Source organism: Dasypus novemcinctus, chromosome 31 (assembly GCF_030445035.2).
Source record: "Dasypus novemcinctus isolate mDasNov1 chromosome 31, mDasNov1.1.hap2, whole genome shotgun sequence".
NCBI classification, from domain to species: Eukaryota; Metazoa; Chordata; class Mammalia; order Cingulata; family Dasypodidae; genus Dasypus; species Dasypus novemcinctus.
In genome coordinates this window covers 30,025,191-30,053,046 of record NC_080703.1, presented here as the reverse complement: position 1 = coordinate 30,053,046, position 27,856 = coordinate 30,025,191, and positions in this window count along the sequence as shown.

Below are 27,856 nucleotides of genomic sequence, written 5' to 3'. Positions count from 1 at the left end.
TTGAGGAAGTAGAAGAAATTATCTGTGAAGAAGCTCAGTCAGTGTGGTGGCTGTAGGTGATGGTTCTGGAGGTTTACAAAAGATTTGGCCATGGGATGACAAACCACTGGAGAAAGAGCTGAGGTTAAGAGAACCTGGGGTGCCATGGAGTTTTGCAACTGGCTAAAGATGAGTCATATTGTGGAATTAATTGACCACAAAATTTCAGGCAACTTCAGGTGACATCCCCAATGGTTCTAGTGGCCCAAGGAAGATGTCAGGACTCAAGTGTCCAAAGAGAACTCTGGTGAGGGATGGGTTAGCTGCATTATTGCTGTCCCACTCATCCCACCTTGCGTCCACCTCTTTAGTGCACTCCTGCACTCCACCTGACATTCAACTGCCAGCACCAGTTTTTCCTTATCTGAGGGCCCTCTCTTGTCTTGGAACCAACTATGCCACCAGAGAGAGAAGATATTAATGTTCCCCTTCAGCATTCCTTAGCCAATGACTGGCAAGATTTGGTGTGAAAAGACCCCAATTCCCTCACCCCTCAAAGGGATGTGACTCTTTGTGGTATGTCTTCGACACTGGCTCCAAGCAGGATTTAGGTCCAGTATCCCACAATTTCTCATTGGCTTGAGATCATATACTTCAATAATTGCCCTCACTGGCCTCCTTTCACTCTTGCTTCCCTTCTCCCCTATTGGTGTTTCTATTATCTTCTAAATAAATAACCATCCTTCAGGCTTTGATTGTGGGGGAATCCAAACCTGTTCAGGCAGTCATGTGAATAATAATCTGGATTTGAAGTGGCTAAGGTAAGGGGGTGGCAATGAGAAAAGAAACAGGTTCTCTACATGTGCACAATATTTTAAGTCTTGAAATCATGATAGTTGAATTGAAAAAAAATATGTTTTTGTTGAAATGAATTTAAGTTCAATCATTATTATAAGCTGCTAGAGTGGGGTGCTGGAACCAGGTTGTACTACCTCAAGATGGTTAATATTCAGGAAATTTGCAACCATGTTGTTAAATTGTTGGTAGCTTGAAATTGGCCATGATGGGAGTATTTCCACCATGGGAACTGGCATATATTGCAAATTGGAGCGGCCCACCAACCCAGCTCTCCACCAGAGTTTCTTTACCAGTACACCACTAATATGGGAAGTTGTTGAATAAAAGAACATAGTGCTGGGAGAGTTATCAGGAATCCACTAACATAATCCCCTAAATCCAAATACAGGAAATTCCCAGAGAGGGTAGAGGGAATATGTTGTCCAGGGTGAGTTGGTAGCAATATCTAGACTAATAAATATAAGATAAATCAAGTTCCTCACAAATTTAACTCCCTACACTGGAATTTAAAAGCCGTCACAAATATCTCTACTGTTGGCACTTTTTCATTTTCAGATTTTATTTACAGACTAGAGTGTGTGTGTGTTGAGAAGAGTAAAAGAGAGAGGTGACAAGGTGGAGGTAGAGAGCCTTCCACAGTATTTCCTACAGACAATTCAATTTAATTAAACCACTTTGTTAAGACCATTTGTCAAACAAATAAAAGTTCCCTGAGTATGTGTTGACACTGTAAATATGGAAAGTCTGTTATTGCATAGCAGTTAAGTAGACACCAAGGGGAACGTTGTGAAAAATCTCAACCAAATATTGATATGAACATATTTCTGTTTGCGTGAAAATATGTTCCCTCCGTATGGGAAAGGAAACTGTAAGGAGAGAAATACAAACAACACATTGAAGAAATGTTGAGTGGAGAAGCTGTTTATCTGCCAGAGCAAACCATTCCTCTTCATTCTGTGACTTTTCCTGGAGAGATTGTCATAAAATTTACTTACACAAATGGGAAGCCAAAATTATTCCATTCAAGGAAAAATGACAGATTTTAAGGGCTGCTATTTGTTAAGGGTGAAAACATACACAATATGGCTAAGTTCTGAGCAGGTATTTTGATTCACTCGCCCAGGGCTATTTAAATCTCAGAGAAAGAGTGAAGAAATTTTATTTTTAGAAAAATGTGTGTATTCATGGATTAGCCTATAGAAGTTTATATTTGGTATCATTATCCCTGAGAGTTCAACATCTTTTGAACTCAGCATACCCAACAGAGAATTAAGTTCACAGTTTTAAATCTTCCAGGTCAAATTCCAGATTAAGAAAAATGAGAATATTATTCTCTTTTTTTTCTATCCAAATATGAAATATATTATTGAGACTAATTAAAAGGAAGAGATCAAGCCAAACATATAAAGAGTAAAGTGGGGAAGCAGATGTGGCTCAAGTGACTAGGCTCCCGTTTCTCATATAGGAGGTTCAGGGCTTGGTTCCTGGGGCCTCCTGGCAAAGGTGAGTTGGTCCACGTGGTGAGTTGGCCCACGCAGAGTGCTGCCCCACACAGGCCCACATAGAGAGCTGGGATAGCAAGATGGCACAATCAAATGAGACACAGAGGACAGAGAATAAGAGACGCAGCAGACCAGGGAACTGAGGTGGCACAAGAGATTGAGTTTCTCTCCCTCACTCCAGAAGGTCCCAGGATTGGTTCCTGGTGCTGCCTAAAGAGAAGACAAGCAGACACAGAAGAACACACAGTGAGTGGACACAGAAAGCAGACAGCAAGTGCAAAAACAACAGGTAATGGGGGGAGGGGAAGAAATAAAGAAATAAATCTTAAAAAAAAAAAAAAGAGCAAAGCAGTCCCACAACAAATTACCCAGTCTAATCATGAGAAAATCATCAGAAAAATCCTAACTAAGGGACATTCTACAAAATACCTGACTAGTCCTCAAAATTCTTAAAGCATCAAAAACAAGGAACATCTGAGAAACTGTGGTATCCTGGAATAGAGAAAGCACATTAGGGGAAAACTGAGGAAGTTGGAATAAAGTACAGACTTTAGTTCATAATAATAATGTATCAATATTGATTCATCAATAGTGACAAATGTACCACACTAATGTATGATGCTTATAATAGGGGAAACTGGGCATGGCATATATGGGAACTCTATACTATCTTCACAGTAATTCTGTAAATCGAAAACTGCTCTAATATAAAAAGTTTATTGTAGAAGCTTAGTTTGGGGGAAAATTAAAGATCTGCTAGTTTTATTTTTTATGTATTGGATAGAGTCTTATCAGAATACAATCAGTATTGATATATGAGAAAGGAGAAGAAGAAAGGAGGCTTCTAAAGCAAAAATCAACAATGACAACTGAGAGCTTTTTCAGTCACATCAGACAATTGGTGACATTAAAATTACCCAGTACCTCAAGCAGTGGTACCTCCTATTCAGAAACTCTCCTGTGGCATTCTGTAGGAGCAATGATGTCTTGGGAGGTATCAGGGAAAGAAGAAACCAAGCCTGCAAAGTTCAAATTTCTTTTAACAGGGCCTTAGTGCAGGAAAAGAAGCCTGTTGTCACTCTAGGTTTCCTTTTATGCCCATATTTTATTTCTTGTGAGTATCTCTTTTTGTGGTTGATAGTGTCCAAGGATGACCCCCATCAATTTCTTCCCTCCCTATATATATATGCTGCTTTTCACATCAAGAAGTGGAATCTAAATCTCCTCCCCTTGAATCTGGATTGGGATTACTGTCTGGCTTCACCAGTAGAATGTGAAGGAACTGACTTTCTGCAAGTTCTGTGGTTGGGTAGTAAGCTTTATGGTTTCTTCTGAAGCCTCCTGCAATGCTTGCTCTTAGGACACGTCTCATAGGATTCTCCCTCTCAGGACTCTGCCTCTTTGAAAGCAGCCACTGCACAAGGAAAACAAGTCACATGGGGAGGCTACATATAGGCAGACCTGTTGACAGTTCAAGCTCAACTTTAGCCTGCATACAGCCAGTGTGAACTGCCATTTTTGCAAGCGAGCCATCTTGGAAATTCAATTTTTTTGTTTGTTTATTTAAGCCCCTTTTAAATATCAGGTGTTCTACAAGTTATAGTTGAAAATGCTCTAATATAACTTTTTCTTTTTCTTTTTTTAGTGTGGTACCTTTTTTACAATTGATGAACACATTTTGGAGCATTGTCACTAAGTGTGGATTATAGTTTACATTGTAGTTTACCCTCTCTCCTGCACAATTTTGTAAGTTAAGACAAGATGTATAATGGCCTGTATCTGTCATTGCAATGTCATTCAGGACAAGTCCCAAAAATGCCCCCATATTACACCTATTTTTCCCTCTCCCTGCCCTCAAAACCTCCAGTGGCCACTGTCTCTGCTTCAATGATAATTGTTCTTCCATTGCTAGAATCACAATAAGTCTATAGTAGATTACCAGTGAGTCTACTTCAGTCAAGCATTCATTCCCCAATCCTGAGGATTCTGGGGTGGTGATGCCCACTCCACCTCTAATTGAGAGGGGGCTTAGGTCCCATGGGGCTGATGGATTATAATGGAACTTTGATATGATTTCAGCACCTGCCACCATTGGAATACAGCTACATGAAAGACCCCAAGGAGTTACAGGCCCCACGTCTGGTTGACCAAGGTGATGATGTAAGATGCAGGGAGCTGTTCCATGACAGAATCTCTAATCAACTAACAAGAACTGCTGAAGGCATCCTCCGCAGAACTCTGAAACACAGTTGAAGAGTTGCAGTAACAGGGTGAGTGCTGAATAAAGGAAATGCAGCTTTAAAAGTGGCCGTAGACCTCATGGCACCCTTGCTAGCCTGCCCACACCCCCTCACTGGCACAGTATGAAGCCAACCTGTGCTTCCATTGTGGGTCCCAGACCTGGCTTCAGAGGAAGCAGAGTAACCCTTATGTGTATACTACGCCAACCGTATTTCAATGCCAGTCTATCAGGTGGCAGCCTGAAAGACTGAGCCAGGAAGCTTATTTCTGGTTTGTCCCCCCCAGAACTTGCTGGGCAGGCAGAAGCAGCTCACAGACAGCTAAGGCAGTGTAAGAAACAGTTAAGTCAAAGCAGCTGGGGCAAAGAGGGACCTGCATTAAGATAAATAGAGCAACCAGAAAGAGGGTGAAGTAAGGTTTGTTTCACAGTGAGTGGAGGGGACATCTGGATTCCTGTAAACAGGGTAATTCCTAAGGCAGTGAGTGAGCATAAGCTCAGGACAAAACACAGGCTTGGAAAGGACAGAGAAGACTCTGCACTTCACTTTTGCCACAAGCTGACCTTCATGGTAGGAGGACTAAACCCTGAAGGAGAGCACCATCCAATGCAGAGGTAATATGCAAAGACTATGACAGGTGTCATGGTGGTTTGAAGACGTATGGACCCCAGGAATACACAGTCTTATATTTAAGACTGTGGGTGTGAACCTATAGTAAGTAAAATCTTTCCAGGAGATACTTCAGTGAAGGTGTGACCATCCGAATCAGGACTGGACTTAATCCTGTTACTCGAGTCTTTTATAAACAGCATGAATTCAGATATGAGAGAGAGACAGCCACAGATGGGGCAGCCAGAAGCTGAACATCAGCAGAATCCAGAGACACTGTCATGTGCCTTGCCATGTGACAAACCAAGGAGCAAGGACCACTGACAGCAAGCCACAGAATGCCAGAGTCCTCAGGGAGAACACATAGCCTTGAGGACACCTTGATTAGGACTTCCTTTTAGGCTCAAAACCATAAGCTAATAAATTACCATTGTTGAAGCCAAACCATTTCGTGGTATTTGCTTTAGCAGCCTAGGAAATCAAAACAGGTGGTCTTAGCATTGTTTTGTTCTTGTTAGCTTCTGGCACTCAAGGAAATCTCTGTCATATCATGAGTTAGACACAAACTTAAGGAACAGACAGCTCAGGGACTAAATCCTGGAGATAGCACATTAAATATTAAAATATGCAGTGTGTAACAAAAAGTAAAACAGGCAAACAAAGAAACAGAAATGATTGCCCATCCAAAGGAACAAGGTAAAATTTCAGGAACTATCAATGAAGAATAACAGAGTTTGTCCACACTGGACAAAGACTTAAAAAAATCTTCAATATGCTCAAGAAGATAAAGGAAAATAAGGGAGAGAACAAAAGGATATTAGGAAAATGATGAGCAATATAAGAACCTCAATACAGAGACAGAAGGTTTTAAAAAGAACTAAACAGAATTGCTGGAGATGAAGACTACAATAAATGAAATGAAAAATTCCCTAGAAAGTTTCAACAGAAGGTTGGAGTTGGCAGGAGAAAGACACAGTTAACCTGAAGATTAGACAATTTAAATGATTCTGACTGAGAAGCAGAAAGAAAAAAGAAGGAAGAAAAGTGAACAGATCTTAACAGACTTGGGGATACCATCAAGCTTAGTAATACACACATTATGGGAGTTCCAGAGGGAGAAGAAATAGAGAATGGGGTAAGAGGAATATACAAAGAAATAATGGCCGAAAACGTCCCAAATTTAACAAAAGACATGAATATACACATTCAAGAATCCTAATGAACCCCAAATGTTTTAGTTTGTCACACGTTGCCAATGCAAAATACCAGAAATGGGTTGGCTTTTATAATGGGAATTTATTAGGGTAAAATCTTACAGTTACAAGGTTGTGAAAATGTCTAAATCAAGGCATCATCAAGAGCTGCTGTCTCACCAAGTTACAGCTGTGGGTGATCAGAAATGTGGTGGTATCATCTAACGATGGTTTCTCTCTGAGCTCAACTGTGGGCCATTAAGCATATAGCTCATTTCTCCCCTCTACTCAATGCTTCAGCTTCAGCTGCTCCACTGACTTCAACCTCTGCCTCTCTATCATCCTCTCTGGGTTTCTCTGTCATTCTGTGCCTGCAGGTGATCTTGGAGTCCTCTCTCACATGGCAGGGTAAAATGGCAGCTCTCTTTTTCTGTGGGCTTCTCTGCATGTGTCTCCTGTTTATAAAACACTCCGGCAAGAGGGCTGAGACCACCCTGGGTCATACCTCACTGCAGTACTTCCATCAAAGGCCCCCAACTGAATTCAATCCAATCAAGGAATGGATTAACTCTAAGGACATGATCTTTTCTGAGATTCACTAAAAGCTTTGAACTTCCCACTGAACCAGATAAACTTGAAGAGAACCGTGTTCAGGCACATAGTAGTCAGAATATTGAATGCAAAGGACAAGGAGGGAGTTTTGAAAACAGAAAGATAAAAGCAATGTGTTATGTAAAAGGGAGCCTCAATAAATGCTGATTTCTCATCAGAAACCATGGAGGCAAGAAAGGGGAGATTAAGACATTCCCATACTGATAAAAGGTGAGGGAACTCATCACCCTTAGACAAGTCCTATAAACAATACTAAAGGGAGTTCCTAGACTGAAAGGAAAAGACACCAGACAGTGGATCAAGGAAGTGTAAAGAAATAAAGACCTCTGGTAAGGGAATCACAGGGGAAATTCCAATGCCCATTAGTTCTCTTCTTTGGTATGTGACTTCACTTTTTACTTCTTCAGGTATAAAAAGTAAATGCACAAAAAGTAATGATAAATATATGGCTTAAGACATACAGTGTATAGAGATGTAATTTTCAAAAAGTGCAGCAAACTTTTTGAGAGGAGATGGGTGGGTATAAGAATAGGGTTTCTGTATGCTATTGAAGTTAAGTTGGTATCAAACTAAAAGAGATTGTTTCAGATTTAGGATGTTAAATTTTAGCCCCATGATAACCACAGAGAAAATTTATGAAAAATGTATATGCAAAGAAATGAGAAGAGATGCAAAATTTTACAATATAGAAGTCAAAATAGATATGAAATGAGATATCAATAGAAGCATTGAGGGACAAAAGAGATATAAGACTTATAAAGACCAAATAACAAAATGACACAAGAAAGTCCTTCATTAGCAGTACATACTTTAAATGCAAATAGATTGAACTCCCCAATCAAAAGGGAGAGAAATATTTTGAGGCAAATGAACATGAACACAGTATACCAAAACATATGAGATGCAGCAAAAATGGTGTTAAAAGGGAAATTCAAGCTCCAAATGCTTACCTTAAAAAAAGGAAAGATTTCAAATCAGGGACACAACAATCTGCAGAGGAAATTTAAAAAAATATAGTTACAATAGCAACTAAAAGAATATAGTATCTAGGAATAAATTTAACCAAGGATGCAAAGGATTCAGACATGGAAAATTATAATATATTGCTGAACGAAATCAAAGTAGACTTAAATAAATGGGAGAACATTCCATGTTCATGGATTGGAAGACTAAATATTATTGAGATGTCAGTTTTACCCAAAGTTTTACATATTCAACACAATCTCAATCTAAATTCTAATAGGCTTCTTTGTAGAAATGGAGCAGCCAACCATCAAATTGACATTGAAGGGTAAGGGGCCCTGAATAGTCAAAACTATGAAAAATAGCAGTGAAGTTGGAAGACTCACACTTTCTGAATTTTAAACTTATTACAAAGCTGTAATAATCAAAGCAACATGGTACTGGCACAGAGACAAACATATAGAACAACGGAATCAGATTGAGAGTTCAGAAATAAACCCTCACACTTATGGCCAATGGATTTTTGACAAGAGTGCCAAGTCTACTCAATTGGGAAAGAATACTTTCTTCAATAAGTGGTGCTGAGAAACCTGAATATCCATATACAAAAGAGCAAAAGAGTCAATGTAGACCCCTGCATCATATCATATTTGAAAATTAACTCAAAATGAATTGAAGAACTAATTATAAGAAAGAACCAAAGCAATGAAAAGCCTAGAAAAAGACATAGGGAAGCATCTTCAGGACCTTGTGTTAGGTAATAGTTTCTTAGACTTTAGAGATAAAGCATGAGTAAGAAAAGAAAAACTAGAAAAATGGGACTTCATCAAAATTTAAAAATTTGTGCATCATAAAATTTCAGCATTAGAGTAAAAAGAAAGCCTACAGAACAGGGTAAAATATTTGAAAATGACATATTTAATAAGGTTTTATTATCCAGAATATGTAAAAAATAAAAGTCTACAACTACCAACAAAAAGACAAACAAGTCAATTAAAATGGACGAAAGACTTGGATGGACATTTCTCCAAAGCATCTATCCAAATGGACAATAAGTACATGAAAAGGTGCTCAACATCATTAGCCATTAGAGAAATGCAATTCAAAACTACAATGAGATACCATTTCATACCCCACTAGAATGGAAAATAACAAGTGTTCAAATGATCATTTTGAATGGAATATAGAATCATTCAACCTCCATGGAAAACAGTTTGAGGTTCCTTAGAAAGCGAAGTATAGAATTACCATAAGAGTCAGTGCCATAGATTGAATTGTGTATCTCAGTTTGGACATGCTCTTGGCTTTGTTCCACATTTGTGTGGGGGTGGACACATTGTAAATAAGATCTCTTCAAGATGATACTTCAGTTAAGGTGCAGCCCAACAGAATCAGGTTGGGCTTTCATCAGGAATATTAGAGTCCTTTATAAGCAAAATGAAAATTAGAGTTATGAGGGGCAGCCAGAAGCTGGAGTCAACAGCACTCCAAACTCAGAAGAGAAAGTTATGAGGGGCAGCGGGAAGCTGGAGTTAACAGCACTCCAAACTCAGAAGAGAAAGTAAAAAATGCTGCCAGGTGCATTGCCATGAGTAAGAGAAGCCAAAAATCCCATAGTTTGTCGGCCAGCCAGAAGATGCCAACCCCAGGAGGAAGTATGCCTTCTAAACCTCTGAAACCATGAGCCGATAAATTCCTATTGTTAATACCATTGTATGGAATTTGTTTTAGCAGCCAGGAAATGAAAACACCTGATAGTCCCACTTCTAGGTATGTACCCCAAAGAATTGAAAGCAGGGACTTGAATGAGTATTTGCCCATTCAAAATGGCATTATTCACTATTGCCAAAAGATGGAAGCAACCCTAGTATCCATCAGCAGATGATGGGACAAACAAAATGGGGTACCTACATACAGTGGAATATTATTCAGCCATAAACAGGAATGAAATTCTGATATATATGGCTACATGGGTGAACTTTGAAGATACCATGTTGAGTCAAATAAGCCAAACACAAAAAGACAAAATATTGTGTGATCTCACTTATATGAAATAATTAGAATAAGCAAATTCATAGACTCAGAAATTGGAATATAGGTTATTAGGGGACAGGATATAGGTAGGCAACAGAAAGTTAATGCTTAATTAGTACAGTTTCTTTTTTGGGGTTATGGACAGGTTCTGGCTCTGAATGGTGTTGATGGCAGCACAAAACTGTGAATGTGATTAACACCACTGAATTATATATTTGAATTTGGCTAAAAACGGAAATTTTAGGTTGTATTATGTTATTAGAATAAAAAAACAAAACAAAACCCATAGACTCTATAACACAAACAACAAACCCTATGAACTATAGTTAATAATAGAGTTATAATATTTTTCACCAATTGTAACAAAGATACCACACAAATGCAAAGTGTCAATACTAAGGAATATTATGTGTAGTGAGGGGCATATATGGGAACTATGTGTTTTCTGCATGATTTTTCTCTAAATCTACAATTTCTCTGAAAAAATACATTACAATTTTAAAAGGGGGAACTAATAGCCCAGGTGAGCTCAGTAAACCCACGAAACTGTGAGAGATAGTTAATAAACACCCCACTAAGTTTTGGGGTGATTTGCTAAACATCAATAGTAGAATACTCCCTAAAAAAGAAACCTGTCTAGATATTTCCCAAGGTTTGGCCAACATGTGTTATGTGTCTGAAAGCCAATCTATGTGTTCCTAGCATACCTGAATATCAACACTTGGATAAGTATAGTACAGATTGAAAATAATTTATCTCTGGGTATTTAATGATGAACAAGATAATTCTGAATTCTGTTCTCAAGGTCTTACATGTCAGTGAAATAATGCTTTTAAGGCTCAAAGAAAGATTTTTAAAATGAGTTTAATGACTCCTTCACCCTCTTAGGATGAGAGAACTCTATGTAGGAGCTGTGGGGATTTTTTCTATTTCATTTTTAGTTGTTGCTTTTTGTTTGGTCACCTTCAGATTATAACATGTTTCTGTATTACCAAGAAGGAAAGGAAGAAAGATAGGAAGGAAGGAAGGAAGGGAGGGAGGGAGGGAGGAAATCAGCAAGGATTTGAGAGTTGGAATTGATTGTCTTTTATATTTTTCCTCCTGTGTCTTTATGTATGTTTAAAAAAAATCATTTATCAAGAGTTTACCACATAACCCAGGAATAGTTTTAAGTGTTTTATACATATTACTAATTAAGTATACACAAAAAACCACGAGTTTTGTACTAATGTCTTTATTTTATAATTGAAGGAACTAAGGCACAGAGCATTTAAGAAATTTGCCCAAGGTTGGTGGTGAGAACAAAATGGTGTCAAACCTGGGTCTGATTCCAAAATCTGTCCTTTTAATTGCTACTCAACACCTGCAAAGTTCAATCAGGTGTATTTGCTTTTCATCCATTTATTTGTGTTTTAAACGACACTTAAGAGTTAGCTTGTCTAGTCATCTTTGGCTTATCATTCACTGCCCAAAGGAACTACCTTTGCAAACGGTAACTGTATTCCTTGTATGCATGAGTATGAAGCAAAGGTAGACATATATCCTCATCGAAATGTTCAGCTTTTATGGAGAAAAGCGTTGTGAAGCAGAAAAAGAAAAAACAAGTGATAACAACCTAAACCAACCAACCAACCAAACGGATGAGGGTCTAGGGTCAGCGGGACCGAGGTCAAAATCCTAACTCTGTCTTCCACAAGTTATCAAATCTCTGCTTATTTTCCTCTTCTGTAAAATGGGAGCTCTGAGGCACATCACAAGATTATGCAAAGCAAGTGCATTTCTGCACAGCAAGTGCCTGCCACGGAGCAGGGGAAGCAGTTAACACAGTGATTAAACTCTTGGGTTTTGGACTCAGGCAGGGGTTTGAAACCCAAGTTGAGGCTTCCTAGGTATGTAGGCTTGGCCAATGTATTTATTAATCAATGGGAGAACTAAATGAGACAGTTTGTAACATGCCTGATACATTATGAGAGCTCAAAGAATCATAGTTATGATGATGTGCTAATGTTAGCTCTAGCCAACCCTCTTCCTTGCCCACCCACACCCTCGCTGTCCCATTCCACCACCCTCAGCCTTCAGGGAGAAATCGGCAGGATTGTGTCAATAGAGGGTTTTTTCCCCCTCATTTTATTTTCTTAGTGAACAATGTACACCCACAGGAAATTGACTGATTTTTTTTTTTACAGTTCTGTGAAGTTTGACACTCTTACAGTCATGTAAAAATGACCACAATCAATAAAAATAGCGTTCCCATCACTCCCCAAAATTCTCTCTTACTCCTTTGTAGTCAGTTCCTATCCCACCCCTGAGCCCCTGGCACTCATTGGCACTTTTCCAGAATGTTAAGTAAATAAAAAATAGTCGGTAGTACTTAGGGTTGGTTGCTTTCACTCAGATAATGCATTCGAGAATCATCCTCAATAGAGTTTTAGTTACTTTTTAAAATACTTTTTTGGGGGAGCAGGTGTAGCTTAAGGGGTTGAGTGCCTGTTTCCCATGGACGAGATCCTGGTTTGTTCCCCAGTACCTCCTAAAAAAAAAAAGGTAAAAATAAAAATACTTCTTTTCTCCTCTCTTGCATAATGCTGATGGGGCTGACTGAATTGATTAAGGAAGATCATGTGTCCCTCTTTTATTGGATTATTCCATTCTTTGGTTCCCTGAAGTAACAGCAAAAAACAAGAGCCCCAACCCCCCCCAAACACTGTAATATCAGTTTCAACAGAATTAGAATAGTTTCCCAGACAAGCATTCATTAATATCCTCCTTTTACTTTTTGCATAATTAAAAGAAATGAGAAGATTCACAATTCTGATTTTTTTCCCCTCAATTTGCCTCTTTGCTTTACAGGAAAGTTTTCTTTAATGACTTGACCACGCAATTCTGCAGCATCTCATTTTGACCTCAATGTCTTCAGATACCATTTTGAGCCACTCGCCACCTCTGAGTTTAGCCATAATGTGATTTATGTGTTCATGCTGTCCCATATATGCTAGTTGGCAATGCACTGAAATGAAACCTGCTGAGGAGAATTCCGTTGACAGGAGGAACTCAGGAACATCAACGGGCTTAGGAAAAATGGATTATGCTTTTTTAAGGCTTTTTCCCTCTTGGAGACTTCAAGTCTTGGCTTCCTAGCACTTTCTGCTGTTCTTAAACAAGGATGTATAGGGAAAAAATGACATATAGAATTATGTTTTCATTCTCTGGAACTGGAGTGGAGAATGGGGACAGGAGGCTCATCGATGATTATAATGGAATGGATGTAGCAGAGTTTGGGGGGAATTAAAACTATTAAACTTTGTACTGATTTGTTGCAAGGATTCCTCCAACCCACAATCCCCAACCTCAAGTGTACTATATTCTGAAGTCTTTAGCTGGCCTTTTCATGCTTTCATTGCTACAGAAACAGCTAGCTGTTCTCCAGTATCCATTCTGATGGCAGTTCAGTAGGTAGGGATTGCTCAGTTCACAATTACTTTTGAGTGCCTCCTGGGCATTGTGCTGGGTGTAAGAGTTCAATGGAAGGCAAAACAGCCATGCTTGTGGTTCTTAAGGAGTTGACAAACTACGGAGATTTGGTGACTGTGAAATGATAATCTCCCAAGACCGATAAAAGTACCCTCATATCAAGGTGCCCACCAAAGCATCCACCAAATTAGGCTAACTTGTTTTGATAGGAGGAGGGTCTTAGGATATGTGGGAAGTGGTGTGTGTAGTTTGCAAAAGGTAGAGCCCTTAAAGAACAGGGCTTTGGAGATACTGAAACTTCAATATTGTCAGCAAAATTAATTCTCGGATACAAAGAAGGTGTAAAGCCTATTTTTGTTTCACTCTACCTCATTATTTTCTTATACTTGGCTCATTTTGAAAGGATTCCAGGTGACTTATGAAATATAGAATGTATACAAACTCGAGCACACACAAGAACAATGAAAATCAAAAGGAAATGTGATTCTCGATTGTATGACAGGAAAAGTAAGGGAAAATCAAAAATAGGTAAATTGAAATTTTGGAGTAAAGTTAGAGGGAAGTAAAATTATTAGAGTCAGAATCACAAGTGCATACTATAAGGTTCGTCACATACAGATGTATGTTTGCTAGAGGTTGGTAACAAATTTGAATCTGCTCTGATTAATAGTGGCAAAGAAATGCACAGTACAAATTCTAGAAAAGCAAACCAGTTACTGGAAAGAAGCAAACCTTTTCTTGGTATTGAGACACAGAAGAATTCTGTTCTATGTGTCCCTTGAGGAAATGAAGTTAGTGTTAATATAAATATCCATTTCTATTGTAACTTGGACAAGGAGGTTTGTAAAGAGGACATTTTTTAATATCTTTTTTTTTTTTTACTGTTCTCTAATAATGCTATGAGTTTCCTGTGTGGGAAGGCATATCTAGATATTTACCTGTAAAGTTCGAGGATGTGGCTCTTGGGAGCACTAGCTGACAAATGAGTAGAGATCTTCCCAACCTCCAGCTGGGTCCCAGGAGCTCTGGCTGTAGGAGATTCCTCTGGTCAATTCTCTTCCTGCTCAGAACCCAGGGACGGAGTTCAGAGGCTGCAATACTGCAGATGACCCAAGTAGTCTTGGTCACACCAGCTGCTACAGTCTTCTTCTGCTCCAGGAACTTCCTTGATACTTCTGGCATGCTGTTGATATCTTGGTTTCCAGAAGACCTCCCTTTCTAGTGGTCATCAAAACCTTTCCGTTGGCCTCTATATACTAGTAGCTGCTGGCTTGTTGCTCAGCATCAGCAGCTCCCATGGGTAGTGGGATGAAGGTTCTTCTCTTTCCCATACTAAGTTCTAAAATGAAGTCAGAAATAAATTATCTTATTCTCTCAGCTTCCTGAAGCCCCTCCACTGGTGCACTTTTTCATTTGCCTGATTTATTTTTAGGTCATGAAATCCTCTCCTTAGGAACTTGGCATAAGATCTCTTAAAACTGCTTCTTTCCTCAGAGCTCAGGAAAGGCTCTCAGAGCAAACTTATGGGTCCTCACTTCCTTGGGACAGGGGCAATAGCCATGGTTTTTCTTCCATCTACTTTGGGAGGAGGTCTTAGCCTTAGACCTTCCACCATCACTTTCAGCTACTCCGATTATTTCATCTCATAGGACGTTCATCAAGTCCACATCTCAATAAAATCAGAGCTGGCCCACTCCATCTGCCTACCCAGGTGTGCCTAATTCAACCAATTAGGCACTTAATAAATATTTCTTGAGAGTCTTCTATGTGCCAGGTACTGCTCTAGGTACTGAAGACAAAGACAAACTTTCCCTTCCTTTAGAGCTTATAACTGAGTAGCCCTTTCGGTAGGTAAGCAAGCAGATTAAACTCTCCATAGACCCTCATAGATACATCATTTCAGAATGGAACGTTCTTCCACTATTTCTTCAGTCTCTGATTTAGGCAGGTTCATCTCAGTGGTTGTAATTAAAGGCATGGGATATCTTTTAAAACATTGCCATAAGTAGAATGTCATCGCTTCCATTTAGTAGCATTTTCAATGGCTTGAGAGCTCACAGTGGTACATTCTTCCATACATCTCAAATCCCTTCCCCTTCCGGATACCTCTTTCCTGTTGGTCTGGCTGGGTAAATGAGGATGACAGGTCCATGTCCTAGCAGTGAGTCGTGGTTAAGTACTTGTTCATAGCCAGAATTGGAATCCTGTCACTGGGACTCACCTTGGCTAGTTTATTCATCCTTACTAGGACTTAATTTCCTCATGTATACAGAGATAAAAATAATATTACCTCCTTCCCTCATAGGGTTTTTCAGATGAGATATCACATATAAAGAACTGAGCACATAGGAAAAGGTCAACAAATGACCTTGACTATTATTAATTAATAGCAATGATAACATTTTCTAAACCTAAAAAGGATCTTAGAGAGCATCTATTTATACGTATTACCATTCTTTACATAATTTTTCTGTAAGCTAAACAAAAGTTTTCTAGAGTTGTACTTTGCACCCTGACTAGATGCACATATTGCCTTAAATATTTTAGATTGAAGAATACTGGAGACCTAAAAATTGTTTCCTGATAAGGCTCTAATGAAAGTAAAAATAACTATAAAAGAGGTTGTTTTTTTTTTTTTACCCCAAGCTGACTCATAACCTAGTTAAAAGTGATCACAATGTTTATGCAAGTCATTAACCTGGTTTTCATGGCAGGTGGGAAATGGCTTATGTAAGGAATATTCTTATCCACCTTTCTTCTCACTTGGCTTTGCATAGACTATTACATGCTTGGATTGACACTGGCCAAGGGAACTTCCAGAGAATCAGTGGGCTGGCAGCTAATTCAGACTTGGGAGTTTAAGAGCTTGCACTAGGAGTGCAAATGGACAATCCCAGAGACTAAGGACTTGGTTGAAGTATTAATGAGGCAAACCTCTGGGAAAGCAAAGAATCCAATGGGCATCCACAAAATTAGTCGATTTCAGTCAGGGTTTATATGTCATCCCGAGTCTATCTTATTGGGCTAAACCGGCATTTTGCATGGTGGATATGAATTATCTGAAAGGACCACCTAACCCTGAACCTTCTTAGGGGAGGGAAAAACACTTTCAAAAAGGCGCTTCAAATAATCCAGTGAAAATCAACACCTGTACTCGGTTGAAAATTCAACTGTCAAGAAGAACTTGATAGAGTTACAAGATCACGAGCAAACTTTAGTCTTCCTGTATCATATTCTGTATCATTCTCCTAAAGAAAAGCATAAACATCAGCAGTGTTCAGAAGGCCACCCCATTGTAAATCAGCTCATTTGATACAAATACTTGCTTTGAGTTGAAATATGCTTCTTTGTGATTCTGTATAGCCAGTAGTTTTATTTCTTTTGTGTATGGGGCGGTGGGGGTGGGGGTGGGGCGGCGAGGGATTGACTTCTATGATACTGGGTAAAGGAACATTTTATGCTGGGAAATATTTTAGTACTCATATTCTCCTTTCTTTTCATAGCCTGCCTGGCATTTCCTGAAAGAACTTTGAAAGTTAAGACAGGAGAAGACAGCATATTCTTTATATAAAATTTCGGATGAACGACCATTTTTCCTTTTGCATGATTTTTAGATTCCATACAGCAAAGGGAGAATCAGACAACTCAAGGACTAGACAGAATTTCAAGGGGTAATCTTTAATGTCATGTGGAAAGGAAAAGAAAACCAGCATAAAAAAGGCATTGCCCAAACCACTCTGTCATAACTGTGTGTCTTCAAAAGTTTTGCTAAAATTTAAAAAGATTGACACCAGAAAGTGTTGTCAAAGATATGGGGCAATAGGAACCCACATACATCGCTGGTGGAGATGGAATTTGGTATAACCATTTTGGAAAATGGTTTAACAGAATCTACTAAACTCAACATAAAAACCTGTGAGTCACACTCTTAAATATATATCTGACACATATGTGTACACGAGTGCACCAAAAAACATATACAAGAATGTTCACAGCAGTTCTCTTCATGATAATCCCAAACTGGTAATTACAAAAATGTTCAACAGTAGAAGGGAAAAATGAATCATTGGTATATTCATACAATGGAATAGTTAATGGTGGTGTACAGCCATTATTACTTTCAACATGAATGAAGCTCACAAAAATAATGTTGAGTGAAAGAAGCCAGACTCACAGTACATGCCACGTGATTCTATTTACATGAAGGTCAAAAACTAGCAGCACTGATGTATAGCTCTAGAAGTCAAGATTCTGCTAAATCTGGGGACCTGGGTAGTAATTGAGAGGGAGAAGAAGAAGGACTTGGGTTTTTAATAATATTTTATTTGATCTATGTGATAGTTACACAGGTATGTTTACATTTTGAAAACTCATTGAGCTGTATACTGAAGATGTATGCACTTTTCTGTCTGCATGCTTTAAAAAAATAAAGACATGTACTTTAAAAATGATAACTATGAAATTTAAATATCATGTATACTATCTATGCATAGAATGTGTAGTTATTTGCAAATTATTTGAATGGTAGGATTTCGAATGTTTATTTCTCTGTGCCATTGTATTTACAATATTATTTTTGCAACAGATAAAATAGAGATTGTTTAAAATATTTATGGCTCTAAATTTCCCAAAGAGACAGACTTTCAGTGGAATGGAAGAGGGCCATGCTCACTGTGGGTGATGATTAGAGCAAAAGATAATGAAATACATCATAATAGCCATTCTTAATATAAAAATATGTATTATACTCACTTATCCATTAACCTACTGAAAGGAAAACTGCATACTCAAGAATCACAGGATTTAGTTATGGAAAGAGCCTTTGAGTGTATTGAATCAACCTCCTTTGTTTCATAAATAAGGAAAGTGCAAAGATGAAATGTCACATAATTTGATGATGGCAGGATCAGACAAGAAGTCAGGTTTCCAGGGCTCTTCTCCCAGGCCTGCCACTGGTTATCTGTGTGGATATTTGCAAAGCTGTGGCAGAGGTCAGGGCCAAGTGGGGAAAACGTCTCACTAGGTAGAGAATTTGCAAAATAGTTCCAGGTCTCCACCCCTCTTTGAAGCCACTTTCCTTTGCAATGTGACTTTTCAACCTCTCCGTTCAAGAGATGGAGTTCTTTCTAATCCTTTCTAACTGGGTTTGACCAGGTGACTTGCTTTGACCAATAAAATGCTATGGTAATCCTGCTGTGCCAGTTGTGAGCCTAGACCGCAAGAAGCTTTGAGCAACTCAGCTCCTTCTCTTGGAAGCCTGTCGGCTACCTAGTGTTTGAGTTCGAGCTAGCCGGCTGGGACATGAGACACCAAGAGGATAAGAAATGAGCTACTCCAGCCTCCAGCAGCTTTGGCAGCTCACCATAGATGTATGAGTGAGCCCAGCTGAAAACAGGGCTTCCCAGCCCAGCCCAAATCACCAACCATGGAATGGAGGGTGAAATAGATGGTTGTGTATTAAGCTGCCAAGTTTTGGGGTGCCTTGTTAAACAGCGAAACTAATGGACTTCATTAACTACTTTAAGCAATGTCACGTTCATCAGTGGTATTGAAAATGGGGGTTCTTTTCTTTCCATTTTGAAAGAGAAAACCTCTCAGAATGAAAACCAAAAATGCACAGGAGGCAAAGAAGAGTTGGCATGTACAACATCTTTTCAATCAAGACTTTCTTCCCCGGTAAGAACTCCCAAGGGTGTTTGACATGACGTAGCATCCGGATGCCCATTCAGTTCCGTTTTCCTTCTTACTCAAGATGAATCTAAACACTGTACATTTTGTGCTGTTTTCCCTTACTACCACTCAGGGAGGAAATGGATCCCCCCCCTTTGGAATGCTTTTTGTTTGGGTTGCTATTCATTGTAAAGGAGCGTCATTTGTGACGGAATCTAGTCCTGATTAGGAGGTGAGCATCTCCCCCGCAGCATCATTTGTTGGCCTCTGTTCCTGGCCACAAAGGAAGCTAAGGTGTATTTCTTTCAAGGCAAATGTGTATTCATTCTGACCTTTTCCTGCTAGCCTGCCCACTCCTAGAGCACTGTGTGTGCTCTGACGGTGCCCGTGGCCCTCCGCCAGAGGGAGGGAAGACTCACCATATTGTTGTCAGAGTAGATAAGCAGTGGGGCACATGAAAGGGAAGTGCTCCAGGATTTGTGGGTCACTTGGGCTCACAGACGCTCTCCTCTGATCCAGCTAACGGGGACTAGTAGAAGCCGTAAAACCCACACTCTTTAGTGAATCTCAGGCTCCCAGCGCCCTGGCAGGAGGGTGGCTGAGAAACCAGATACTCCAGCTCTACAGTTGGAGAAGGAGGCTTCTGCTTCCTCGTCTACAACATGCACACAGGCACACACACTTGCATACCACATCGTCTCACTTCAAAGGTGTGACTGCTTTCGGGTGTAGAGTTGCTTCTGCACGACCTTCGCGGAACCTGCTTACTCGTGGTTTGGGTTCCCATACTTCTTGTGGCTCTTTTTCATCTTCATGCTTTCACTTTTTTTTCCTGGACAAGCCCATATGGAGCACCTACTGTGTGCAGGTATTTCCACGAGTGCACAAAGGGGGACTATAAACCGTTTACGAGGTTAAGAGTCAAATATAAGAGCAATGGGTGTAAGCAGAGAACTAACTGAGTTATAACAACTGCTATTCGAAGGAGAAATGCCAGGCTGCATCAGAAGGTTGCTTGTCATGGGAAATCCTTAGATGACTGGTTACGAGGCTTTTTCTTGTCTATTTTCTGCCTTACTTTCCCCCCCTTTCTTCCGTTATCACTCTCTCCCAGTCCATTTTTTGGCACCAGTGAACTGACCCTCAGGGGTGGACATCTCAGGAGTCAGGGCCAGGAATGAAAAGGAGTGACTGCAGCAAGCGCTGTCTGAAACACACTGCTAAGCAGACAGAGCTGGTCATTTCACAGATAGACAGAAAGGATGCTTTCAGTCTTTCAAGTTTCTTTGCCTCTGTTCCCTGCCCTCCCCCCCCCCCCACTCCTCCCTGCACCCCCGTTGCCCCATGGCTCCCTTCTCTTCCATGCTAAAGGGTCACACTCGGGCTCTTCTTTGTGAAGTACAATGCTCTTGGGCTGTGCCCTCCTCTTTCATTTGCCCAATGAAAAACAAAACAAAAGACATACTAATTTTAACATCTCATTTTTTTTATCCTGACCCCCACCCCAGAAAGAAAGGCTAACTTTGTGTTTCTGATGATCTACTGTAGTCGGTTAGAAGGATACTGGGTAAGTGAGGAGAGGAAAGGCAAGGCATTTTGAAGAAGCTTTGGGAGCCTGGTGGGGTTCCCCAAGACTGGGAAGGGGATGGAGTGTGTGATTATTGGAACCCGGATCCCAGAAAGTGCTCCGGGGACATGGGAGGGTATCAGAGGGGAATGGCCAGATGGACCCATCTGCAGGGGCTTCCAGACATGGTAGAGACCTCCTCATGCCACAGCTGTGCACAGCAGCAGTGAGGTGACGTGGCTTCCTTGAACAATTCCAGAGGAGTCATTTATATTGTAGTCTGCGGTGAATGGAGTTGTGCGACATAGCAGCCCTATTGGGGACCCAGTGCACAATGAGCCTACCTGTGGAGAACAATGCAACATAGTGTAGTAACCTAACGTCCAGTCTGCCTTAAACCCGTGATACTTCCTTAGCATTCCTGGGGGTGGTGGTGGGGGTGATGAGCTCTAAAGACTGAGAACCAATTTGTCTACAAGCCAGCAGAACGGGCACTGAAAGCACACAAAATTCGATTTATCACACTAAAAGCTATATTGACTCCTTTTAAGTTTTCCAGTAGAACGAAATTCACAACTCTGCCAAGGGTTCTACTTAAGGGGAGTTCCAAATGATTCTTTTGTTTCTTTTTTTATTATTTAAAAAAAATTTTAATTTATTTCTCAACCCCCACCCCAGTTGTCTGCTCTCTGTGTCCATTCACTCTGTGTTCTTTTGTGTCTGCTTGCATTCTTGTCAGCAGCACCGGGAATCTGTGTCTCTTTTTGTTGCATCATCTTGCTGTGTCAGCTCTCCGTGTGTGCGGCACCACTTCTGGGCAGGCTGCATTTTTTTCTAAGTGGGGCAGCTCTCCTTACGGGGTGCACTCCTTGTGCGTGGGGGCTCCCCTATGCTGGGGACATCCCAAAGTGGCACAGCACTCCTTGCACACATCAGCACCATGCATGGGCCAGCTCATCACGTGGGTCAGGAGGTCCTGAGTTTGAACCCTGGACCTCCTATGTGGTAGGCAGATGCTCTGTTGAGACAAATCCACATCCCTCTTTTGTTTCTGTTTGGGCTGCTGATTCAGAGCACTTGCCCACTGGCTAATGACTAATTCAGAGTCTTGACCACCTTTGTCATAGCCACATAAAGAAACACTGGAGGGAAACAGAGGTGGCTCAAGCAGTTGGGTGCCCACCTGCCACACAGAGGGTCCCAGGTTTGGCTCCCAGGGCTTCCTAAAGAAAACGAGCAAGACAGTGAGCTAATGTGGCGAGATAATGCAGTGGGATGATGCAATGAAGAAACACAACGAGGAAACATAATGAGGAAGCACTATGAGAGACAACAAACAGGGAGCGGAGGTGGCTCAAGTGATTGGGTGCCCCCCTCCCACATGGGAGGGCCCAGGTTGGGTTCCCTGTGCCTCCTAAAGAAGATGAGCCAGACAGTGAGCTGACACAGCAAGATGATGCAATGAAGAGACACAACGAGGAAACACAAAGAGAGCCACAACAAGCAGGGAGTGGAAGTGGCTCAGGTGTTTGGGTGCTCCCTTCCCACATGGGAGGTCCTGGGTTTGGTTCCCAGTACCTCCGAAAAAAGAAGATGAACACACAACGAGCAGACAATGAGAACAAACAATGGAGGGTGGGGGAGAAATAAAGAAATAAAAATAAATCTTGAAAAAAAAACAAAGGAAACACTGAAACATTGGGGGAAAATAAGCTTCCAGGAAAACAAACCAAAAAAAGCACAGATGAAAATTAAATGGTAGGGCTTACAGAACTGCATCTGTATCACCCTCTTCTAAGGATATCATATTTTATTGATATTACTGCTACTCACTGTTTAGTTTTCAGATATTCTTTTCTATGGTTAAAAAATCTTCTTGGAGCTAAAAGTATAGAAAATGTATTTCCCAAGGGTGCTGTAGCTTAGAGTGGGTGTTAAGTAATAACAATAGCAAAACTAGAAGCAATGGCTACAAGGCAGTTGATTTACCACACAATTTGGAGTTTTAACTCCCCTTTGTAGTTAATCCACATGCCATCTGTTTAGCAACTTTCTCCATTTATTTCTGATTATTTCACCTTCCTAAACACAGAGGGGCAGCAAAGATTATAGCCCTTTCATTCATCTCTTTAATTTTGTTAAGCACTCAAGCCAGTATTATTATAAGACGCAGGACCGGGTCTCAGCCGCCCCCAAGCTAGATGTGTCTGTAATCTTTCAGGTCAGCCTGAAATGCACCCCTCTCCCAACGAACCATGGGAGAAAGAGGTTTCTGCAAACAGATGGTCCCTGTCCTCGAGGCTGCCTGACTTGTCAACAATGAAAATCAATATCCCTGGTCCCCATGTCCTGATGGGGTGTAAAAGGGATGTGCCACCATGCAGCAGGGGAGGAGGGGCATAGCCAGGTGGGCAGGAGCTGGATCTCACCAGATTCTTCTACAGCTAGGTTTCTCAATCTTGGCACTCTTGCCATTTTGGGCCAGATTATTCTTTGTTTAGGGGGGCTGACCTGCGCTTGGTAGGATGTTTAGCAGCACCCGTGATGTGTTAAACTAAATGCCACTTGCAGCTTCCTCCCCACGTTGTTTCAACCACACACGGCTACAGACGTTGCCTGGGGCAGGCAAATTCTCCCTCAGTGGAGAGCCCTTGTATCTACCACAATGCTAAGCAAACCCAAGATCAGTCCTGAGCTGTTTTGCTAGCTCTAATGAAACAACGAAGTTTGCAAATAATCCACTTTTTATATATTAGATTAGATTAAAGTTTACCTTGCTTGGAGTATTGCTGAGAGTTACCCACCAAGGCATTTCTTGAGGGAGGGAGACAGTGGTGATGTCATAGCTTTGGGAGTGAGACGTGCGCTTGACATACTTTATCCAAACCCCAGCCCACAAGGAGCTACCTCAGATGGACCAGTCATGGTTGTGAGAGCCCTAAGTAGACATGAGGCTTTGCTGCTCGGTCTAATTTTGAGGGTTTGTCAAGATCTGGTCACACCAGCCACCCACTCTGGTTTCCCAGGGAGCCATCACTTGAGTAGCAGCAGAAAGAAGAAAACTTGAGCAAAAATGGCCTGTTCTGCAGCCCAAACAGCTCTTGGTTTGACACAGTCAACTGGAGCAGAGAACTTATTTGCTTTGTCACCCAAACTCTGACCCAACGCTCAGAAGAGCACTGTATTTCAAAGGAGAAAAAAGTGTTATGTGAATCATTTCGACTGAGGGAATCACGAACAAGTTAGGTAAAACCAGCCTTAGTCAAACTGGGTTGAGAACATTAGTTAGAAAGGCTGGAATTGAGCGTACCCATTGCCCCAATGGGAAAGGCAAGAGGTGCTTTGTCTAGCTCTGGGTGCTGCCTCCCCTAGGATAGCTGCTCAAAGAATGGGCAGAATCACTTGCTTTGGAATGCTCTTCTGCCTTAGCAATTAGTGTCCTTGGCACTAATAAATAGGATGGGAAAGGTGAAAGAAGAGGGTGGACTTATCCCCAGTGGCAGGTGCGATGAGGCCTTTCCCGAGGACTGGATAAAATGATCCTCAGTGGAGGTGCTCATCAGGACCTCCGGACCTCACTCTCTGTCTCCAATCTTGAAGCCCCCCAGAGCCCTCGCCCTCTCCATGCTCAGTCTCTAACGTTCTGTGGAGGAGGCAGGTCTGCATCAGTGTTGCCCAGGTTTGGCTGAGCATTTGTTCTCCTAGGAAGCTTAAAGGATCACTCTTAGAAGTTCTAATATTTCAACCAATGGTTATTGGTGCTAGATGTTTGGTTTTACCAGAAAGTTCAATGAAACAGCTTTCCCCTATGAGGGGGCACCCTTTTAACAACTGTTCAATTTTTCCTCCCTACCAATTTTTGAACTATAAGGGAGGTGAGAGTGGGGTAGAATTATCAAGAAATATGTAAATTCCCAGGGAGAAGAGGTCTCTTTGAGAACATCTGGTTTGTCTATAGGCCTCTGGGTCTACGCCTCTTTCTCAGGGTTAAGGAACAAGTAGGCCGACAGACGCATTTAGGTGGAAAGCTGATCTTTGTTGTGTCTTGTCTGGGTCTTGCAGCTCCGTCAATATGGAATGGAGGCTACAGAACTGCCTGGGGGAGAGGACTCCTAAAAATGGTATTTTTCCTGAGCCCCAGAAAGAACATTTTAGTCTTTAAATATGCAGAGACACTACAGCAAGTATCACAAATTCATTCTGGGGATGCAACCAACAACACTTAATTATCAGCTCCACAAGCAAATTAGGTGAGAAAATTACTTGTCTTTTTATATTTATTTTATTTCTAAAAGAATTCAAAGACGATAACGATTTGGCTACCACAGCATATTACACCCCAGAGTGCTCCTCTCTTTGATCTGGTTTATTTACTTATTTGTTTATTTAGCCTCTCCCTTTTCTGTAGCCACAGGTGCATCTGTTCTGCTGCTTTGCTGTTTGTGTGGACACCCAGCCGAGGAATTTGGGTGCTGTTTCTTGGGAAATCTATTGGATATGGTGGAAAGCTGAGGGGGGGACTGCCTATAGAGGGTTAAATAGCAAGACAGGAGGTACGTTGCCAAGTGTATCTCTCTGAATGCATGTATTTATAGCATGGGGCCACTTTCTCAAGAAATGTTTGAGCTACTCCACTCTGTTTACCAGAGGTGGCTTCTGGGTATACTTTGTACATATCACTGTTGCCAATTCATATTCTCCAAATCCTAGCTTCAGACTTTCTTTTTACTGTGAGGCATGGTTTGGGGGCTGCAGAGGATCTTGTGACCTTAGAAAAGCCTCAGCATTAACTCTCCAGGGGCGAGAAGCAGGGCAAGGCTCTCACAGCACCCATCAAATCCATATTCTCTCTCACTTTCTTTCATACCACTTGGCTCTATTCCAAAGGGATCATTCTGAGATGCTTCTGGCAGGAAAGCATCTCTCCTGAATATTTTCTGGGAAAAATGGTGTTCCAGCCATTTTACTAAATATGCTGGGAACTCTTATTGACCAAAGCTTGGCGCCTTCTTGTTTCCCTATTTTACGCACTGCCGTTGTTCTCAAGACTGTTCACTGTGTGGCAATGGAGAAGTGTTTAAAGAACTGCATCCAGGCCTCCCATTGGAAATCGCTGCTGGTCCTATCAGCAGTAAAGCCCTCAGCAATTTTGCTTCTCTAGCTCCAAAAATTAATAGAGCTAGGGATCCGAGGGTTTGCTCAGTTCAGGGTTTCCCAAATCAAATGTCAGAAACCAGGCAGGTGACACAAGTGAGCCTCCGTTTAAAGGGAAACTGGTGTCAAAAGGGTGTCAGGCAGACACAGGGACTCAGCTTGCCAGAACTTTCTAAACAATTTCAGGAATCCGGATTTTTTAATGAGAAATTTTATAATTTTTTAAAATGTTAGCAAACAATTCAAGTTAAAGAAAAAAATGATTTGTGGACCAAAGAAAACATGACTGGAGGCCAGAGGTGATCTGAGGCCTACCAGATGGCAACTTCTGCTTTAGCTCCACTCCATCTTTTAAAAGATGGGTCCCCCGGAAGGTATATGGTTACTCAGCTCGTCACAGGATCAGAACCAAAATTTGGGTCTCCAGCCAACAGATTAAGTACTTTATGCTTTATGCTTGAGTTGATTTTTACCAACTCAGGGATTCATTTCAACCAATGGTTATTGGTGCTAGATGTTTGGTTTTACCAGAAAGTTCAATGAAACAGCTTTCCTCTCCCCCTAAAGATAAGTACTTCTGAGAAAGGGTGAAGAATTATGGTTTATCATGTGTCTGCTCTATGCCAGGGACCATTTCAAGGAATCGTTAAAAACTGTCCCATGACATCAGAATTGTTTACCATCCTCTTCCTGATGAAGATACTACAGGTCAGATTAAGAAACTTGTTCAAGGTCACACAGCTAGAAAGACACCGAGCTGGGAGTCCGGCCCATGTCTTCTGACTCTAGAAACTGTGCTTTTCTGTCTTTTTTGCTTATTTAAAAACTTGAGTGTTCAAAAATGAACTATTGGACAATACTGAATTATTATTCATTTAACTATTTTTAATATTTTCCCATATTTTTCTATTAGACCAGGCAATCATTGTCATCAAAATACAGGACTCAATAATGCATGCCAGGGAAGCGGACGTGGCCCAGTGGTTAGGGCGTTCGCCTACCACATGGGAGGTCCACGGTTCAAACCCCGGGCCTCCTTGACCCGTGTGAAGTTGGCCCATGCGCAGTGCTGATGTGCACAAGGAGTGCCCTGCCACGCAGGGGTGTCCCCCGCGTAGGGGAGCCCCACGTGCAAGGAGTACGCCCCATAAGGAGAGCCGCCCAGCGCCAAAGAAAGTTCAAACTGCCCAGGAGTGGAGCCGCACACACGGAGAACTGACACAACAAGATGACACAACGAAAAGAAACACAGATACCCGTACTGCTGACAACAACAGGAGCGGACAAAGAAGAACACTTAGCAAATAGACACAGGGAACAGACAACTGGGGCAGGTGGGGGGAAGGGGAGAGAAATTAAAAAAAATAATAAATAATGCATACCCATCACTCTCCATGAAATGCAAAGCATATGCCAACTTGCTGAAGCAACACACAGGGACCAGAGTGAGAACAAGTTTGGATAAGGAAAGTTTCATAAGAGATGAGCTTCGAGATGGGGTTGAATATTGACAACTGACAAGGTCAAGCTTTGGGATGGATGTTCTAAGCCTTGAAACAGGCCAGGACTGGGAAATTTGCTTTACTCACTGTCTAAACACAGTTCATCATAACCGAAACCGAGGAGGCCAGGGAACTGGTTTGGAATCACAGAGCTGGAGGTGTTACTTGAAGTTGGTCTGTTCCCCGAGTAGAGCAGAGGAAAGCCTATGCGGAGTATAATGACTTATTCAGGATCACTTGGACCCAACGCCCTGACTCTCAGCGCACTCAGCTCTACTTGACCCAGCTCTCTCATCCTGGGCCAAGCCCCAGTTTCCATCTGGAATGTACTTTGTTCCTCCGTGACCATCAAGCATTTGACCTTTATCATAAAAGGGCCAAACGATTCATCTGACAATTACACACCCTCTGGGGGTAAGATGAAGGCTTGGTATTTATGTTTATGGTTTCATACTTTCTCGTTAGTAACCCTTCCTTTGCCTCAGTTTTAAAAAATACATCA